Genomic DNA, 6,044 nt, shown 5'->3' on the forward strand with positions numbered 1-6,044 from the left:
CTAAGACAATGGGGATGTTCTATTGGGATCTCACCAAGGCCAGCTGGCCTAGATCTGAAAAAGCATGGGATAAATCCGGACTAGCTGAACATAGCGGACAATGAGGAATACTGAGAATTCAAGAACAATTGCAGTGGGTTTTTGATCCTACTGCACGTACTGGCTTTGTGGGAGCCTAGGCAGTTTGAATGCTCACCTTACGAGACCTGGATAGAGGTGGGCAGTCCTTGGGCTTCCCACAGGTCAGGGAACCCTGATTGCTCTTCGAGCAGATGAGGGGGGGGGACTTGATCGGGGGAGGGGGAGGGAAATGGGAAGCGGTTGTGGGGACGAGGCAGAAATCCTTAATAAATAAATAAATTAAAAAATAAAAAAAAAAAGAAAGAAACTGAAACATGTCTGAAACCCCATGTCCTGACTCCTGATTGTGAATGTCATCCCTATTCTTTTACCCTTTACACTGGATCTCTGCATTGAACTGTCAATGCTGCCAGCTTTCCCAGTGCAGTTGGTGGCACAAAGCATGAACTACAAAATTCATACAGATGCTGACTTCCACTTTCTTTGTTCCTTGAATGCAAATGCACACAGACACAGATGTGTTATTCTAAGACAAGTGTTTTATAGATGGAAGCCCCGGCCATCGGGGCACTGGAGTCCTTGTGAGGCCTTTGTTGATCTCTGTGCATGGGGTCATCTGCAGACAGGTTCAGAAAACTTTACGAAGTCTTAATCTCAACTGGACTCCCACCCTAAGCCACTTCACATATGGACTATAGAACCTTGATTAAAGTCTTTACTCTTGACCCTGACACCAGAAACCCAGAGTTGGAAATGGAAGAGTGTTTTATTGACATCTCTGAAATTAATAATGGACTAATGCTGTGATAATGAGAGTGACTCCAGGCAAAGGAGCTTTGTCAACATGAGCCTTCCCACACTGCAGTCATTCAGCTGCAGATCCTGGAGAATTGGTGGCTCCTTGGAGCTGGGCTTGTCAGTCCCTAGAGTTGTGAGAAAAGGGCACTTCTCCAGTTTTTTATTATGGTAACAAAAATGGACTAGGATAAGGCCTGAACTCTGCCCACTGCTGCACAGGTCTTCCCATGTTAATTTTCTCATTACTTCTTTCTTCCATACTTGTCTATATCTTATGGCTCATTCATAAGCTGTAGGAAGCATGCCACTAAGTACTCGAGTATTTTAGTAAAAAATAAATGTCATATTTTTCAATTCCTCAGTTAAGAAACTAAAAAAAATAAGTATTTATTCTGGTAAATCTCTTATATATCAACTTTTATTAAAATACATGGCAAATTTTCAGTAGTAATCAAAAGAAGAATAAAATGTTTTTACTGTACAAGGAGGCACAATAAAATTTATTTTAAAATATACATCTACATGCTCTAGTCACTCACTGTTCAATTTAATAACTTAAATTGAAGTTCTCTGCTATGGTCAGAGAAAAATTTCAATTGAAACATATTTTAAATAAAAAAATATTATTTTATGTGAGTGGGTGTTCTGCTGCACATGTATCTTTGTACTATATTCATACAATTCCTGTGGAAGTCAGAAGGGGGCATTGAGTTCCCTGGGACTTGAGTTTTAGATTGTTGAAAGCTACAATGTGTGTTCTGGGATCAAATCTGGGTCATCTGAAAGGTCAGGCAATACTCCTAACCATGAAAACATTTCAAAACCTCAATATTCTTACTTGTTTTTTAAAAAAGTATTTACATTGTTGTTGATTATAATTTTCCAATGAATCAAACGTCAAAGGATAATATTTTTGTGAAAATTTTTAGAAAAAAATTCTCTAGGAAAAACTTTCAGGGAAAGCATCATTAGAAAGCAATGATTAGGCTGGGAGGTGGTGGTACACACCTTTAATCCCAGCACTTGGGAGGCAGAGGTGGGTGGATCTCTGTGAGTTCAAGGCCAGCCTGGTCTACAAGAGCTAGTTCCAGGACAGGCTCCAAAGCTACACAGAAACCCTGTCTTGAAAAACCAAACCAAACCAAACCAAAATCAATGGTTAACATCAGTGAAGTTTTAGAAATGTCCTATAACTATTAAGAACATGCAGCTAAGCATATGTTTGCATGAGGAAGGCAGAGTCATGCACCCCCCCACCTTTTTCTAGTTAGGTACATCCTAACCAGGAAGGCAATCATGAGGACTATGGCCATATCATAGTTGCTGGGTCTCTTGATGGTTGCAATGCTCCTTTTTGGTTAGATACCCTTGAAGACACAGGAGGTCTCTTCCTGCTATGTAAGAAACTAAGGCACCAGGGGACTTTCCCAATGACCATACATGTCACCAATGAGTATGCTGATGTACAGGAAAGGTAATACTGAGGGGATTTCTTGGCCCTGGAACGATTTCCTTAACATGGGAGAGAGAAAATTCCTAAGAGAAGAATTAACAATAACATTGTAGAGTTGGACCCATAAGAAATTTCTGTAAATTCCACAATGCAGAGCCCTGTGACCTACCACCCACTTTCAGGCCTGCCTCTTCCAATCCTGTTTTGGAGCATACATTCACGTTGAGTTACTTTGCTTCGTTAAATAAACTTTTGCTCAAATTATGTCTTTGGTGAATTCTTTCTTTGAGAAGACAAGAATAAAGGAGAAACTGTTACTTGCTAAAATGACACTATCAGAACAAAAATTAAAGGGTAATAGTCCTATAATTGACAATGTGTACACTGCCTTAACAAAATGCCTTAAGACCTCCCAAGATCAAATTCTTGGATAAAGCCCTTATGCTGACCCACTGGTTTAAGCTCTTTACAATGAACACATCTTATCTCTATGCCACAAAGCAGCCTTAAATGCTTGGAACAGGATTCAAGGACTAAGAGATATATTTGAATCATATACCATGGTTAAAAATGGCCAGAGAGAACCCTTTACTAACATTTTACAAAGATTAACTAAGGCAGTACAAATAGGAGTAGCAGACCCAGGTGCTAGCAAGTACTTATAAAATCTCTGCCAGGTGGTGGTGGCGCACGCCTGTAATCCCAGCACTCGGGAGGCAGAGGCAGGCTGATCTCTGTGAGTTCAAGACCAGCCTGGTCTACAAATTGAGTTCCAGGACAGGCTCCAAAGCTACAGAGAAACCCTGTCTCGAAAAAACCAAAAAAATAAATAAATGAATAAAATAAAATAAGTAAATAAAATCTCTGGCTTTTGAAAATGCCAATTTAGAATAAAAAAAGATACTTCATGCTTTAAAGGTTATATCAGCACCTATGGATGAATGAATCCTTCATAAAATGAACATTGAGTCATATGACTATAACACTAAATCCTGGGTAGGACAAGCAATTTCCAAAAATGAGGAGACATCAAAATGCCAAATGTTTTAATTGTGGTAGAACATCTGAGAAGGGATTGTAGACAAGAAATTTCTAGGAATAATATCTCCTCTGGGAGTTGCAAAAATAGGAGGAGTCAACCTTCAGGTATATGTAGAAGGTGTAGCAAAGGCTAACAACGGGCTAATGAAGACAGATCAACAAAAGACAGACAAGGCAACCTGATATAAACAGAAAACTCCTTGAGGGGCCTTTCACAGGCCTCAAAGCCAAAAGTGGCCCAGTTATTCCCAGTAACTGTGGAGGACTTGTCTCATCAGGAAAATTAAAAAAATTCAGAACCTTCTTTAAAAAGCCATACTGTTCTAGATGATGGCATTAACATGGATAATAAGTCAAAATTTCCAATAGGAAATAGGAAACATATATTCTGGCCTACTTCTATAAATGATCAAAGACCAAAGCTAAGTGCATATAAATGACATCATAATTATTAGTTTGATAGAAACAGGTGTGGATGTGAGTATCATTTCTCTAGAATCTTGGCATCAAATTTGCCTCTTCAAGAGGCAAATGTTCAGTTACTAGAAATTGGAACCATATCTGAATTTAAAAATGCATGAGATGGGTTGACTATATTGGGCCAGAAGGTCAAAGATAGGAGCTGAGGACAAATGTGACTAACATTGCAGTACATTTATGGGGTCATGACCTATTACAGCAATGGGATGCCCAGATTAACATTCCTGCAGTTCCAGGAACTCAAAATTCTGGGAAGAATATTATAAGGTATTATACACAAAGGTCACTAGCCAATCAGGCTGTACAAGAACATAATGCAACTAGCAAACCTTTAGAGGTACCAACAGCCCTACCTTTAAAATGGTTAACTGAGAAGCTTATAAGGGTTAAGCAGTGGCCTCTAGCTGAAGATAAGTTTCAGGCTTTAGAATAGCTTGTACAAGAGCAATTAGATGCTTACCACATTGAAGAATCAACCAGTCCTTGGAATTCTCCTGTATTTGTTGTAGGAAAGAAATCTGGTAAATATAAGAACTGTCAATAAGGTAATTCAACCTATGGGCCCTCTACAATCTGTAATTCCTTTGCCTTCTCTATTACCAAAAGGAGAGCCTCTTATAGTTATTGATTTGAAAGATTGTTTCTTCACTATATCTTTACAAGAGAAGAATAGAAAAAAATTTGCCTTCATATTGCCTACCTATAATAGTTCTCAGCCTACTAGGATATATCAATGACCATCCTCTCACAGGGAATGCCCAATAGCCTCACATTGTGATAATACTTTGTAAGTCAACCATTGGCAATAATTCGTAAACAGTTTCCTAAGTCTATAATTTACCATTACGTGGATGACATTTTGCTATCTGATTCAAACATGGATACTTTAAAAAGAATGTTCAAAGAAGTAAAGAAAGTTTTGCCAAAATAGGGACTACAAATTGCTCCTAAAAAAATACAGGGAGGAAATTCTGTCAATTACTTAGGTTATAAAATAGGTTTGCAGAAAATTAGGACACAAAAGGCACAAATTAGAAGAGACTGGTTAATATAATAAAGGGTTGATGATGATATGGAGACAAGTTTTCCATTATTAAATTGATAGAGTAGATGGGAAATACACAAATCAAAGTTGCCTTTTTGATACTACACCTCATTTTTTAAGTTTTCCATGGGCAATACAGGAGCAGTGATTTTGGAATAAAATCTCTATGATCTTGATAAGGCAAGTTCACCAGTCTACTATATATTTAGATAATCATGTTCACTTTGTATGTGTTTCTACTTATTGCTGAGATCTCAATGAGAAAGGAGAAGTATGTTAAAGTTACAAATGGCTTTTTATTTACTTGATATTCCTAAGGGGTAGCAGTATTGCTTTCTTCTGAAAGTAACTAGGAGATATAGCTGCTTTGACAAGCACATATCCATTTGAATCTTGCTTTACATTCTAGAAGGAAAATTCTTTGAAACGAACAGCCTTTGTTCCTTGTCCTAAATTTGACATTTTCAGTGGGCCTACAAAAATTGTTTTAATAAAACCTAAATGCATTTCTGACTTGCAGACAGCTACCTTTAAACCTTGCAGAACATAGCAACCTATTTTTCAAAAATATAGTTAACCTTAAAATTTTACTATGATCACCATATTCAACTCACTTTATGCTGCTTCTCAGTTTTCATTTTTTTTTGGGGGGTTTCTTCTCATCTCAAATTTATACAGAAATAGTCACTCTAGTACTCAGTTCTCAACAATAAAACTCTCTTCATCTAGGAGAGAAAATATAGTGAGGGGACAAGCAGGCCTGCTTTTCATCTCACCTGACTCCTGCACAGCTAGTTTTATACCTGAAATAACAACACACAAATTGTATTATTTTAAACACTGCTTGGCCCATTAGCTCTATCCTCTTACTGGCTAATCACATCTTGATTAACCCATTTCTAATAATCTGTATTATTACCTACCTATAATAGTTCTCAGCCTACTAGGATATATCAATGACCATCCTCTCACAGGGAATGCCCAATAGCCTCACATTGTGATAATACACAAGGTGGTGGCTTACCGAGAAAGATTCACCATGTCTGAGCTGGTGGCTGGCTCCATGGCAGTCTGATCTCACTTCCCTTCTTCCCAGCATTCTGTTCTGTCTACTCCACCCACCTAATTTTCTGCCCTATCAGGCCA

Source organism: Microtus oregoni, unplaced genomic scaffold, assembly GCF_018167655.1.
Source record: "Microtus oregoni isolate MIOR12 unplaced genomic scaffold, Mior012 000002F_ref0000024, whole genome shotgun sequence".
NCBI lineage: Eukaryota > Metazoa > Chordata > Mammalia > Rodentia > Cricetidae > Microtus > Microtus oregoni.